Source organism: Carassius carassius, chromosome 16, assembly GCF_963082965.1.
Source record: "Carassius carassius chromosome 16, fCarCar2.1, whole genome shotgun sequence".
NCBI classification, from domain to species: domain Eukaryota; kingdom Metazoa; phylum Chordata; class Actinopteri; order Cypriniformes; family Cyprinidae; genus Carassius; species Carassius carassius.
The window spans coordinates 15,472,286-15,487,540 of record NC_081770.1 but is presented as its reverse complement, the minus strand read 5'-3'; positions in this window follow the sequence as shown (position 1 = coordinate 15,487,540).

Below are 15,255 nucleotides of genomic sequence, written 5' to 3'. Positions count from 1 at the left end.
AAAAACATAAAATCAAATGTCTCAAGATAACATACGTAGTAACATTATGATAAATGTCCAAAAACATGGTGGTACCAAAGTAAAAGTCCAAACAACAGCAATAGCATGTTTAATGTCTAAAATGTCCATGTTTTTTGTCCAAAAAAAAAACAAAACAAACAAAAAACCGTAAAAGCATGGCAAATTTCTGTAAAAATATGTTAATGCCATGATAAAAGTCAAATAACATAGTAATACCATTGTCAATGGTCCAAAAATTGTAATAGCACGGTAAATGCAAAAACCTATAGTGATAGCATGTTCAAAATCGCATGGTCGAAGAGTGTTTGTATGCATACATTTGTGCTCCAGAAAGTGAACTAAGAACATCTCTCTCTTTAAGAGCTTTGCATTCACTAGTGGAGGGGCAGAGACAGGAAACCATGGAAACCAGAGGTTTTTGATAAATAGCTGAAGTGGGTCCCTACATGTGTTTGCGTCCTGCGTTCTGTCATGTCTGCTATCTGTATGTCCTGACTGTGCATGTTTGTTTGTGTATTCACCTCAACTAATCTCCAACTTACAACTTACAGTACAGGCAGATGTGCAAATCACAATAAATGCACTACTGTCAGTCTCAACTGGTTTTTCTTTAGACATAAGATGGTGACCCAGTTAAATTATAATAAGGTGTTTAACATCTGAAAATAAACATATGTTCTTAAAATAAAACATGGAAATGTTTTACTATTACCATGATTATCATAAGACGCTTTGCGTTGTGCCTAACTACGCTCCTTAGCTGTTATAAATTTACTGTTAACCACAGCTTCTTGTGGCTTATTGCTTTAATATGATACAGACTAAAAAGGAAATAAAAACATAACTGTGACAAAGTAAAAAAAAATCATATTCTGAAATATGCAGCCATAATTGGCAGAAATAAAGTCTCAATTGCAATTGAGACAAATTTTGAGATATAAAGTCATATTGTGAAATATAGTTGCAATCATAAGAAATAACATCACAAATGTGAGACAAATTTGCAGGTTTAACATATAATGACACATTGTAAAGGCAGTTATTGAAAATAAGAACTTATTCTTAATTAACTTGCCTGGTTAATTTAAGGTTAAATAAATACAAAATAAAGTCACAATTACAAGATAAAAGGTTGCAATTGTGAGACGGCTGAAATTGTAATACATAAAGTCACATTGAAAAATAAAATCGCAATTATGAAATATAAAGACATAATTGTGAGATACAAAGTCAAATTGTTGCAATTACAAGAAATGAAGTAGCAATAATAATACAAAGTTGCAATTATGCAAAATAAAGTTGCAGTTGTGAGATAGAAGTTGCAATTATAAAAAAATTGTGATGCAATTATGAGACAAAGTCAGAAATGCAAGACAAAGAAAGTCACACTGCAAAATATAAAGTTGCAATTATGAGAAATAAAGTAACAATTGTGAGATCTAAAGTCACACTGTGAAACATTAAGCCACAATTGTGAAGAAAAATCGGAAGGAATTTGAAGAGTCGAAATTATAAATTTAATAACTGTCGCAACTGTCAAATGTTAAGTCATGTTGAGATGTCAAAATTTCAAAAAAAACAAGATTTTAACTACAATACAGCAAAAATTGCAATTTTTTTTATTTTTTTTTTTACTCTGAGGCAGAAACTGGCTTCCATATCCTCAGTTCAGGTGAACCCAAACTGATTGTAGTCTGGCTGATATTTTCTTTAACCTTATGTAGTCTTCAGTAGTCAACGCTGTGGTACACTGTGATTCGCTGTGTGTTTGTGCGTGATTGTTTGTAATGTTGCAGCAGCCACAGCGGGATGTCTGCCTCTCTGTCTGTCTGTCTCATATAATTGTTGTTCTTTAATTCGGTTAAACTCAGGACAAAGAAACCACCGATCCATTCTGCTCTCTCACTGCGTTATTATTCTCGTCCCTTTTTTTACGTTCTTTTTGCCATCTAATTGGTGGACGGCGGCAAAGCTTAATGGAGGCAGACTCTGCTGAAAGCTTTTCACCGCTCACCCAATTAATCTCCCTCTCTCTTTCCCTCAAACACATATTCAAAAGTTTTCTCTCTGTTCTTTGTAACACACAAAGTCATCCTGGGTGAATCACATGAACCCTCTGCCGAAATCTCCGCCGAATATTTTTAGTTTACATATGACCAAAATAAAAAACAAAACAAGAAATAAAGCATTTTTTTTAGAAGCATTAGGCTTTGCCATTATTTTCATGACATTCACACTTGGAGTTCTATGGCTTTTAGTCAATGATTGTTAGTTTTTAGGCTAATCAATATGCTAGTTAGCCTAAAATCCTGAATTACTAAAATGCAAAAAATAGTCCAAATATGTCCAAAACAGCAATAGCATGGAGTTTATTGTGTGTAAAAACTGTAATATATATATATATATATATATATATATATATATATATATATTAAATGGTAATACCATGGTAAATGCCAAAATATATGCTAATACCAATGGAAATGTCCCTCAAACTGGTAATAGATATGGATTAAAAATCAATATTAATGGTCCCAAAACAGGCCCAGTTATCCTTCAACAAATTTATTTATTTTTTACATTTTTTTGGGTGGGATGTGAGTCAGACCTGTTCTTGACAGGTTTGGTGATATTCTCTCTCTGTATTTCTCTGTTGTTTTTCTTCTCTGTGACACACACACACATACGCTGTATAACAGATAGCTGTGCGTTTTATAAACGGAGGCCTCCTGCAGTCTCAGCTCCACATCGACGCTGACAAATAGATGCCTTTCTTGAAAAGCTGCGCGGAAAGGATGTGTGTAAGTGTGTGTGTGTTTGCTGCAGTGAGGTGTGGAGAGGGAGGGAGAGAGGTGCTGGAGAGCTGGAGTGGGCTGTAATGGGTGTAATTTGAGTTAGAGAGAGAGAGTGAGAAAGACAGCGAGAGAGAAAATAAAGAGCATACCGATTAGGAGAGGAAGACGGGGTTCGCACGAGAATGAGAAATAGAAAAATGGGAGAACGCAAAAGCTTCTGAGAGCTTCGTTGAGAAGGAAATGAGAGCAATGCAGAGGGGGAGAAATAGTGAAAAGCTGAAGTGAAAATCGGTAATTTTCCATGCCACAAATAATAATGACTTTTCAAATAACTGAAACGGAGCAAATTTCTTGATGACATCATCCTGCACTACTCAAATTGTTGTCCAATCAAATGCTCTCCAGATGAGAATATCCCACCCTATAATAACACCTGCAACTGACTACAGTAGGTCATGATTCATGGCTGTGACACAATTAAAGAAGATGAATATTTAAGAAGAAAATACCACCCCTAACTTCGAAAAATAATTTTTATATTATATGAACAATATAACATTAATATATATGTCCAGTTTTTAGGATTTATTTTCTTCAATTTTTCAGCATTATTTCCAATCAAGCATAAATAAATAAATACTCATGATTAAAGTGCCTGTGATAAATAGTTGTTTTCTCCCCACAATTTTTCAGCATCATTTCCAATCTAGTAATATTTTGTAATATTACATTATGCAAAACTGTACATATTATTATATTATGTGTATTTAGGACACAAAATTATACTGTAGCTTTGAAAAAAGCCTTAAAAAAGACAACCGAATTAGCCTTTTTTTTTATAAAAAACTAAAAACAAAAAAACATTCAAAATATGATTTCTGTCACAAAATATTACTTAAAACAAAACATCATTTCAAATGTGATGGAAATGACAAATGTGGTGCCAATTTTTACAACTTTCAGGTAGAAATAAAAACTAAATTCTCCTGTAATGCATGTATATTCTGTAATGGACATTGTTCGTAGACAAAATTGTGTGACAAAAAGTGTGTTTGTTTTCTAGACTTCCACAGGGCCTAATGTTTAAGATATGCCTCTAAGTGACCAAGCAGCCTAAAGCCTTGAGCATTCGCTGGTAAAAATCCGCAATTAAGTTTCTTAGGAAGACACAAGGTTTTTAGAAAATCGGCACCATTGAAACTTTCCCGAACAAAGACAGACATGAACGAAGACATTCACAAGTCCAACCCATCCTTGAGGACGCAAGGCCTCGTTTGGCTTTTCTACAGGCGTGAACGTGTGTGTGCGTGATGCTGGAGAGGTCGCGTTTTCCAGTGTGTGGCATTAACCTGATAATGTGTCTGGTCTGTCCCCACAGCAACAGACGCTGCTGTCCCTTTCCATCACCGGCACACTGACCTTTACAGTGACCTGCCCCGGGACCGACAGAGAGAGACAGGCTACACACCTGCCCTCCGTCAGAACTCCGCATCTGCTGCCTTCAAAGCCTCAGTGATGCACGAGTGTGTGCGCCAGCTGCATTTGTGTGTACATGAAAAGAAACCCGATCGGAGATTCACATCAAACAGGTCTGCCTGAGAGCTGACCAAACACACACACCGAGTAAATCTCCCAGACACTTATGATTTCTCTCTTCTCTGCTACACACTCCATTTCTCTTTGTCTGCTTGGCATTAACGGTTTTATAGACCGTTGTGAGCCATTTTTCGGCTTTTGTGTGTATGCCGACGATGGAAGACCTCAGACAGCAAACCGAAAATGGCAAACGGGAAACTTCATTCCGTCATTTTTAACAAAAAAACTGATGGTAGAGGTAATCAGTCTATTGCTGAAAATGAGGCTCATAGGGATTAGAGGTGAAGAAAAGTGGAGGAGATAAAGTTTTAAAAGACACGCGAGATGCGAACAAGGATTTGGAGAGCAAGATGGGAGATTCCAAGTGTAGTCCGGTGGAATAATTCATGAGATGTTCTTCGTTAAACCAGGTGGCTTGATTGCAAGACTGCAGAAAAAAAAGAAAAAGGAAAAAGACCTTAACCAATGTTCTGTCATGACAACTCTCAGAGGGACTGGCATGGTAATGTACATGACAATGTTAATGTGTTTGGTCTTGGCGGATCAGATCTGCTACACTGCTGCTGTGGCAGAGCAAGTACCAAGATTTGCTACTGCCAATACATCCACAACATGCTGCAATGAGCATGTAAGAAATACTGCTGCTGCACATATAACATATATTAAATAACCCCCCTACCTATGTAGCATACATGATTCACTCCGTAGCAGATCTATACAGGTGGAGCTGGGGATGGTGAAGGCTTGTGCCATGTGATGATGATATCATGGACTACGCCATCTGGAGTTTCATGCCAAAACTTTGGATTTATTATAGTTCACATCACCTAAAACTGAACGTTACTTGAAATAAAATAAATATTAATTTAAATAAAATTATATATATATATATATATATATATATATATATATATATATATATATATATATATATATATATATATAGTCTAACTTGATGTAGTAAAATAACTAAAACTGAAATAAAAATTATAAAAAATAAAATAGAAATTAAAAACTAAACAACGAGAAATTAAAATGGAAAATATAAAATGCTTACAAAAACGTATTCCAAATAATTAAGATACTCTTATAGTTATTATTAATAAACTAAAATAATATTGACTATTATTACATTTATTAATATTTTGCTTTTATTTCGTAGTTTAGGTTTTCATTTTAGGGTCAATTTTAGTCAGCAAATGGAATATATATATATATATATATATATATATATATATATATATATATATAACACTATAATTGTATCTCAAAACTAACACTAACAGTTATAGTATTTAAGTCAGAAAATTGAAAATATAAAAATAACAAGTAATTCAAAATAATAATAAAATAAAAAAACTGTAGCTAAAAAATTGTAGCTCAGTGATAGTAAAATAACACTATTACAGTATTTATTAATATTTATAATTAGCTTTTATTTTAATATTGTACGTTTTTTACTTAAAGTTAAATTGTAGTCACTTTGTTATGTTTTGTCATTTAAAAAATAAGAAATAAATCATTTAAGCTTCATTTTTTATTTCAAAATATTTTTTAGTTCTCGTATTTATTACTTAGAATTTAAATTTATTTGAGTTAGTTGCCAAGGCAAGATTACCAATTTTCAGGTTTTTATGTTTTCCATTAAATATTTATTTCACAGTGTTACTTCAACTGCCAAAACCCATTTTCAATAGTTGTAATTTTAGTAAACAATTACAACACATTGTTTATTGGACAGAATGAGCTGAAATATGGATCAGATGTTATGTTGGCAGATGAAAATCTAGGTTGCTTAAACAATAGTTTACTCTGTGAGGGAATCCAGCAAACCTTTGATTTCAACAGGGATGGATGGTCCACTGCACAAACGTAAAAGAAAAAAAAATGCATTTGCCAACATGACAAAATCTCGCAATTGTGAAAATTGCGAATTTCGAATAAAAACACACCAACGGGAATTGCAAAAAGGTGCTGTTCAATCTAATCTGCCGGATTCCCACTTGATTTCAACTTGACCCAGGTCTCAAAACGCATCTCATCCGTCTGTCAGAGTCTGTCGGTGCCTAACCCGGCTAATACGCCGCTGCACAGGGAGAGAGAGAGAGCTATTTTTCCTGGCTGCCTCATTTCCAAGTCCAATTTCTAAGAACGGAGCGATTGAGTGACGCAAACCGAAAGGCCCTTCACCTCCTCGCTCCCCCTCTCTCCTTCTCTTCCTCCCTGCCGCAGGAAGTCGGGTGTGTAGAGAGCATCCTGCAGTCGATAGGGGTATCGATCCCACTTGAGTTTGGTAAAGTGATAGATAAAGAAACGAGTGGAGTGACAGAGCGAGGAGAATCATTTAACCCCAAGGGGGGAGCGAAGGAGGGACAGTAATGACAGCGTTTTCCAGAGGCTTATCTTCGCAGATAGAAAGAGAGAGGGAACGCAAACACCACCGTCGCTGCAGCACACAGAAGAGAGGGAAGAAAAGAGATAAGGAGAGAGTGAGAGAGATGCAGAGAGACGTGCCTCATTTTCTAAGAAGTGATTTGAATAATGAGGAAGTGTAATTTTCTCTCTTTCTCGTCTGTGGTCGCGGGCCTCTAATTGCTCGGGCTGAATGTAGAGTGGGCTCGTAGTCTGTGATCTGGCTCTCCTGTTCTCACATAATCGCACACGTTTTTCCCCTGTCGCGTTTTTTCTACCCGCTTCTTTATGCCTTTTTCTCTCACTCGTGGTCTCTATGTCTCTTTTCTTTCCTGACATATTCTATCTCGCCCCACAAATTTCAAAGCCGTGCGGCCCATTTCAGACTTCCCTGTCTCTCTTGATGTTTCTGTCTTGGTCTTTTCCTCGTTTATGACGTAATGTGTGTGTACCAGTGTTGGCGAAGCTACTTTCAAACCCGCTTTCGAAACTACTTATCATTTTCAGTCAAGATTTAAAAAAGCACTTGGCGACACTACAAGAACAAACAAAAAAGTAGCTATCTGATTATGTAATTGAATTCTGCAGATGAATCAGATCTTAATTAATCTGGCACAAAAACAATCAAAAGCTTTATAAGCCTGATGAAAACTAAATGCTAAATATAACTAATAAAACCAAAAAACACCATTTTGTTACAATAAAATTCACTTTAAAAAGAACTTTTCAAGATTTATTCTAAATATGACACCATTTTTCTGCAATAAACCTCTAAAAGGAAAAAAGCATTTTTCATCATTTTGCTACAGTAAGCTTTACTTTTAAAAACAAGACACCGTATGGCACACAACAAGGACAATTTCTATTAGGCTGATGAAAACTTGAACAAGTGTTTACTAAATGTGTCTTAACAAATCCAGAAAACACTTTTTACTACAATAAACTTCAAAACTGAAGACACTTCCTTGGGGGACTCGAGTGAACCATTGAATTGTTTAGAATTTAACATAAAAAAATTCACACATTTCTGTGAGATTTAAACTCCCAACAATGTCACACAGTACTAGTGTCACTATAATTTTTTTTATTTTTAAGCTTAATGTAATTTTACTTGTGTTTAAGTCAATAAATTTACTTTATGTAGCAAGTATAACTATAATTTAACTTCACATATTAAAGCATAATTATTTACAGTCAAATTCCACTAAGACTCACCTAATAATTTGAATATTTAGTTTCTTCTTTTGGATCTCCTTTGGCTTCTATGTTCTTCCTGAAGTCTGCATAAAAGTATACAGAAAACAATTAACAATTACTAGAAAAAAAGTTAATCTACTGTAACCAAAAACACCAATGATAACTGATAATAATTTTGAATGATTTCTGAAGGATCATGTGACATTGAAAACAGCAGTAATGGCAAACAAATGTACATATGCTTTTATGAAGGTGTGAAGCAAATTCAAGGTAGCAGGAGTTGTTTCTGGAAACAGAACAGTCATAATGGTATTTCTTAATGTACATATTGCACTCAGAAAGTTAAATATGTTCATGAATGCCGTTCAACGATAGAGACAAGTTATGTTTGTATTCACCTCTGCTTTGCTGCGAGTCAAAAGTCAAAAGACAAACCATGTGCTCAAATTACTTAATATGTGTGTGTGTGGACGTATGCACCTCTTTGAATGGAGATGTGTGTGTGTGTCCAGGCCGTGGAGTACTACTCCTGAGTGGCAAATACAATAATTGTACGTTACACCGGAGCAAAGCAATCAGACATGAATGAAGAAATTAATTGGCCGATCTCTGGAGTCTAAAATAGAGTCCCTCCCTCCCCGACACGCACACACACACATACACACTCTAATCAGCCGTGGCTGACAGCCCCTCCCCGTGAGCGCTAGCGGACAGAGGATCAGAGAGGGGCATTATGGGAGATGAAAGAGGTGCGGCGGCCTCTGCAGAGGTTGCCGGGGTGTGTTACGCATCATGAACTCGCCGGGCAAGAGCAGACAGAACTAGCACACACACATAAATGATCTCTCACATGCATTCTCATACACTGGATTCACTAGGTACAAATAAATGTGCATTTGGACAATACGTACAGCCAACAGCTTTGACGAATGTAGCTGTTTGTAGCACTAAACGCATAAAAAAACAGTAAAAATTATTGGATTGGATCAAAGCTAAAAGTGTTGGACAAAAACTAAAAGTAGGCTATTATATAAACGCTATAAATGAATAAATAGCAATATATGTAAATACTAGTGGTGGGCCGTTATTGGCGTTAACGTGCTGCGTTAACGTGAGACTCTTATCGGGCGATAAAAAAAATATCGCCGTTAATCTATTCTCAAAGTTGGGTTGGGAGCTGGGTCTTTACTAAGCAAGCTATGATGACTTTCACCTTGACATTTTATATAACCGACTGGCTGAGACCAGCCTAAAAAGATGCTCAGGACAGTTGACGGGCCACTGCTGCGCATCCTCATGAAAGCTTATCTTTTTGACGTGTTTTTAAGCCTTACCGCTTGTCGATTTAAACATTAAAGCATCCAAAAACAAGACGCGGAAAAGCTGAACAGAGTAGCTGGTTACTCGCGCGCTGTGTTTGGTGCGCATGAGAGAGATCGAGAGCCGCGTATCACGGACAGTGACACTGAAAAGAGCTCTCTTCTGTGAAGTTCTCCTCGAAGTCCCTCCTGCACCTGAATGAACAAATACAAATCGCAGTTTGAACAAACAAAAAGATGTGAAAGAGCCCAATTCAGTACTCGTGGTGTTCTGGTGTTCAGGGCTCACGGAGAGAGAGGCGTCTCAAAACACTTGAACATCGAATTTGCTTATTTTTGCTCTTGTGCCGACAAATACATACAAAATATGTCAAAATATCCACCTTGGAAATTATGCTCGAAAAAACTGTCAGTTATTTCTTAAGTGAAAGTAAACAGTTGAGGAAAAAAATGGGCTGTGTATTATATTGGATGCGTTCATCGTCTCTTAAAGTCACCGTGTCTAATTTAGCTACTGGCTGCTGTAATGTTAATCCAAGAAAATGAAAATGAAAATCACTCACTGCTCTTGACTGAATTACTTTGTAGTTTTAACAGTCAAACCAAAAATTCTTCAGACACCAGATATATTTTTTGATATATATAGCAAAACTGTAATAATGTGAGAAATGTTGAAAGTGTCTGAATACATGTAGGTTTGATTGTATATTTCATTTTTACATTTACGCAACGCTCCTGGAACGTAACTGGAATCCATTAACATGGGTGCGTAAAAAAATATGCAATGCATACGCACTGCGGACGGAGTATGTGTGAAACAGGAGTAAGGTTGTTTGCACCTTGTGCAATGTGGAATTAGTTTACAGCTTTTTCAAGCACTTTGTGATGCATTTTGGAAACAGGAGATGAGCCCCTTTTCTAATGCACCATCTAGCTTGATAAACCCCTTCTCAAAGACTTACTGTTTATCAATTTTATTTGGGTAACACATATTCTGAATGCCGTCTGCAGAATTCGAATGAGCCATTTTAATCTAGATTAATCTAGATTAATTTCAAGATCACAGTGAGATTAATCTAGATTAAAAAAATTAATCTATGCCCACCTCTAGTAAATACAAAAATAAAGTGCGTCACTTTGTGTTTATCATGTATAAACAGTTCAAAAGGAACTGTAACAAACAATACCATTCACGTACCTTTTCATACACAGGTTGTGGTAGCTACAAATAAGCATATGTACTTAAATTAACTTAAGTAACAATATATGTACAATGCTAGCTTTGTTGAATATAGTTGATTATAGTATAATTTGGTGAAAGACACAACAGACAAAAAAAACTGAAAAATAAGTTTGTTAATTTTCAAATGCTGCATGCACTGCATAAAAAACAATCACAAGCTACAAGTAAATTTACAGTAACAATATATGTACAACAGTGGCTTTGCTGAACATTGACGAATATATAATAATTTGCTGAAAGATTAAGAAAAAAAAGCAAAAATAAGTTATACTGTACATATATTTTCATATACCAGATGTATTAGCGTCGAAATACACATACAACTGTTAGCATTATTGAATGCGCAACGGAATATACGTTTTCGTAAATTGTAAAAATGTGTATAAGTGTACATTTTAATATTCATTGATTTTTAAGTTTGTGGTACAGAAGCCATTCAAACAAGGCTGCACACAATCACTCAAGAATAATTGACCTACTGGTTGGCCCCTCCCCTCGAACGCAGATGAGCCAATGGCAGTTGAGTATCAGGTGCACAGGGAGCGGAACTCAGACATCTTTAGGTTTCAGCGCCATAGAGAAACACTGGAAGATCCGAAGCTCGCATCAGTTTAATGTTTATGCTTCAAAAAAGGAAAAATTATGTGCCTAGGGTACTTGTAACACTAATTCCACTTGTCCTGAGAGGATAGGCAATGTAAATTATTTTATACCATTTCCTAAATACAACCAAAACAGAGCAAAATGTCCCTAAGCAGTCAACCCGAATCAAAATGAAGACGAAAACGTTCATTTTCTGGTTGTCTTACTCTCATTAAGTTAAACTTTTCATCTGCTCAAGCAGAACGTTAATATCATCTTTTGCTTCAGCAATGTATCACTTGCCAAAATTAGCTAATGTTGGCGTTAAAGGTGCGTCCATGCTAACATACAAACCTAAAACCTATTTAAGTCCCACTTGAAGGTCTGTCTGTGTCCTAAATTATCAGAAACGCCTCAGAAGGAGGTTTTCATCGACAGCAGTTTCTGTAAGACAGTGAGAAACTCAGTTTGTTTGTCTGAGTGAGCAACAGTAACTGGGTGTGCGGTTGGGGGCACACCCAGTTATAGTTGATCATAGTACTGTCGACATAAGAAAAAATATGTTGTGTTAGGAAAAAAAGTTTCAAATTTTGTATGAATTGTACATTGCTGTAGACAAGCAGTAAAATATACAAAAGACGTAAAAATGTGTGAACTTTTACAATTTACAAAGTTGTGTTGGATGCAATTGTCAAATGAATATAAAGATAAAATAATAAATAAATGGAAATATAAAATGTAAAAATCTAAGAATACAAGAAACAATCTACACATTGGGTTTTATGTAAATGGTACATAAATGAACACAACAGTCACGCCCTCTCAGCCAGGTAATTTCCTATTCGACGGTTGAAGTGTTTAAGCCCCTGTGTGCCAGTGCAGTGACTCATATTCAATTTTCCTTCTAATTGCCCCATCTACCACCCCAACCCCCTCCCTTCCCTCCATCTACGCCGCATTACCGTTGGCGTAACCAGACTGTTTAATGAACGCACCTTTTCCCCAGGGGCATGTGCGCATATGTGTGGTTCTCAGAGGTGAAGGGGTCATACAAACGGTTTGTGTTTCTTGGATGTGGGGCTTGTCTTAGACAGGTCGCTCAATCACGCATGCCAAATGCACACGCATGCTGACAGATAATCTCAGCTGTGTGATGTGGGAACGACACTTTGTGACTTTAAACGCAGATCTGAGCCCAGGTGTTCCATGCGTGGTATAAACACTTTTGAGATTCCAAGCTTTCATCCTAGACGGAGAGAGAAGAGAGACAGCAGGGGGGATAGCAGGAAGGAGGATGGACAGGAACGGCAGGGAGAAGAAAAAAAGAGGAAGACAGAACAGGATCCGTGTGTCGGGGGGAAGAAACGCCTGCGGATTGCATTGTCTGTCGTGCTGAAATTACTGGCTCTGCCTCTCTCAAAAACATCCCAGCAGGAAACCGCCTAGAAGAGAGAGAAAGACACGGGGAAGTAGAAGAAAAAAGCACTTCCTTTCCCCGAAAGAACATTTTTAAAAGAGCATTTGCGTGACTTCATTAGTTTGTAGTGCAACAAGGAGGAACGTTTTGCATTTGTTTACGGGATAAACAAGAGAGAGAGACCTTTCCAAATGTTTTGCGCGCACGAACACGGAATCTCAATTAGCAAGAGCGTTTTGTACGTCGAACAAGACGGCAGGCCCTCTGCACGTGCCGAATCGATCAATTAATTAGCCGGCAGTGCGCGGATGAGCCGGGAGGTCTTCAATCAAATGCAGGCTCACATGCACATAAAAATACAAATAAATAAATAAATAAAAGCGCGGCGGGAAACCGACGACCCGACAATCTCTATCTCACTCGCTCCCGTCCGTATGGCACAAGGGCCCCCTGGACGGCATATTATTCATCCGACAGACAAGCGAGAGAGAGCAAGCGCTCAATAAAAGCACGTCCTTGCAGGCGCACGCTGACTCAGGAGCTGCATATATCAAAATAAGAGGAAAAAGCGGAATTATCCGGTGTGCTGCGGAGAACGTGGAGGGAATACAAATATTACACGCACGCACGCACGCACACACTCACTCAATCTTCGTTCTTCGCGCATGCTGCTTTCCGTCGGAAGCCTGTCTCTCTCTCTCTGTGGTGGGTTCAGCACAGAACGCTTTCCACTTTAGAAACAGACTGTGAGCAATTTCCTGCACTGATTAGTCAGATTACATGCATTAGACAAGTGAAGTATTTAAATCGCAATAAAATAACAGGAAAAGAGGCTTGAGACTCAGGGAGATCACCACACACTGTCTTGTCTCTCGCTCGCTCTGCCGCGGTCTCGCGCTCTCTGTGATGCGACACACACACGCACACACCGTGGAAAATTAATTCAGGAACTGAAGGGAAGCACTCTGTGAATACTAATGCCAGCGTGCTGAAAGACCCCGGCAGCGCGCGCTCACACACACACATAGAACTTGTGACGCTATGGAAGTGTGTGTGCGTGCATGTTGGACAGGTGAATTGTGGGTATATGTGCTTGTTAGACAGGTAAAGCATGTGTGATAGACGTAAAAGTTTGTTTATGTTGGTTAGGTGAGTTGTGAGGTGCGTGTTTGACAGGTAAAGTGTCTATATGTGCTAGTGGGATGAATGTTTATGTGTGTAAGATCATTTTAGGGATCCATAGGAGACCGGCTGTATAAATGTGTTCGATACATGAAATACGTATGTTTGTAAGTTAGAAATGTATGTCTGTTGGCTTGATCAATTGTGTCTATTTTAGCATATTACTCAGACCCATTAAATGCGTGCGTTAGACAGGTGAAGTATGTTTGTGAGTGAGAGAAAGAGTCCTGTAGAAAGGTGCATGTGCGTGTCTGCTTTTTGCTCTTAACTGCTCTTTAATATCCTTCGTCTCGTGCTCCCTAAAGAGCCTCTAACGATCCGCGCGTCATTATGGCTGCGCTCTTCCGTTCCCGTTAATATTTACTGGCCACACACACACATAGCACGTGCGCTGCGCGGCTCATCTGCATGCTAAAGGTCACGCGGCTGCTGCAGTAATTGGCCTCTGTTGCTCGGAGCGACGGCGACGGAACAAACGATTGTCAGATATTCCTGCCGCGCGCGGGAGTCGGCCATCTTACTGCTGTTTGTTTTCGCGGTTGTCGGGTCGTTAGTTGGCGTACCAGTACAGACAGCAGAGGACGCATAGAGTGAGAATTGTGACGCAACCTGAACTTAAAATTATTCTTATCTTCACTTCATAAAAACTACTTTTGTCAACTGCGCAGTGGTGAATTGTAATGTTTGACATTATTCCATGATAATTGCGTTGCATGCAGAGTTGTAGATGTAATCATGCTCCCAAGAAATCAAATATGAGGTAATATTACTCTTAGAAAAGTTTACATGGGAAACCATAAAATAACAAGGAATGTAGGCCTTTTATCTTTATGGGGTCTTTAGAATTACTCTGTATACTTTTTTCCCCAAGTAATGGCTAATAATTGATTACACCCTAAAAGTTAAAAGTATTATTTAATGATTGAATCAACTTGATCACTCGTTTACACCAATGAAAGTAGTTTTAACAGAATTCAAGTAGAAATGGCAGATAAAAATGACAGTAGAAGGGACATGGATGTTAGCCCAAACATTAAGAAATATAAAATGGTGTGATTTAAGAACATAATGGGAAAAGGCAAGGTTTGCGAAAATGACTCTATAATGGGGCCTAACGTCAAGAAAGTTTAACTTTTTGCTGTGTGAATTTCAAACAGGCAGATACAGTTGTGCTTTTGGAAATCCAATTCGCTGTCATTAGTAAAAAAAACTGATAGCAGTTGCTGGTCAGGATACACTAAAAGTTTTAATAGTCCCACAGAGCCACTTTTCAGGGAATCAACAACCTACAATGGTTAGTGTAATATAATAGGCCCTACTAACAAAATTAAACCTTCTTTTTCTTTTTTGCTTCACTTTTTTCCATGATCAGGATTTATGATTGCACCACTGTTTTTTATTTACAATAAAATTTAATTTAAAACGTTTATAGTATTTAATTGTGGATTCCTGTAAAACATCACACAGAAGTAGGCCTAGTAATACGTGGGT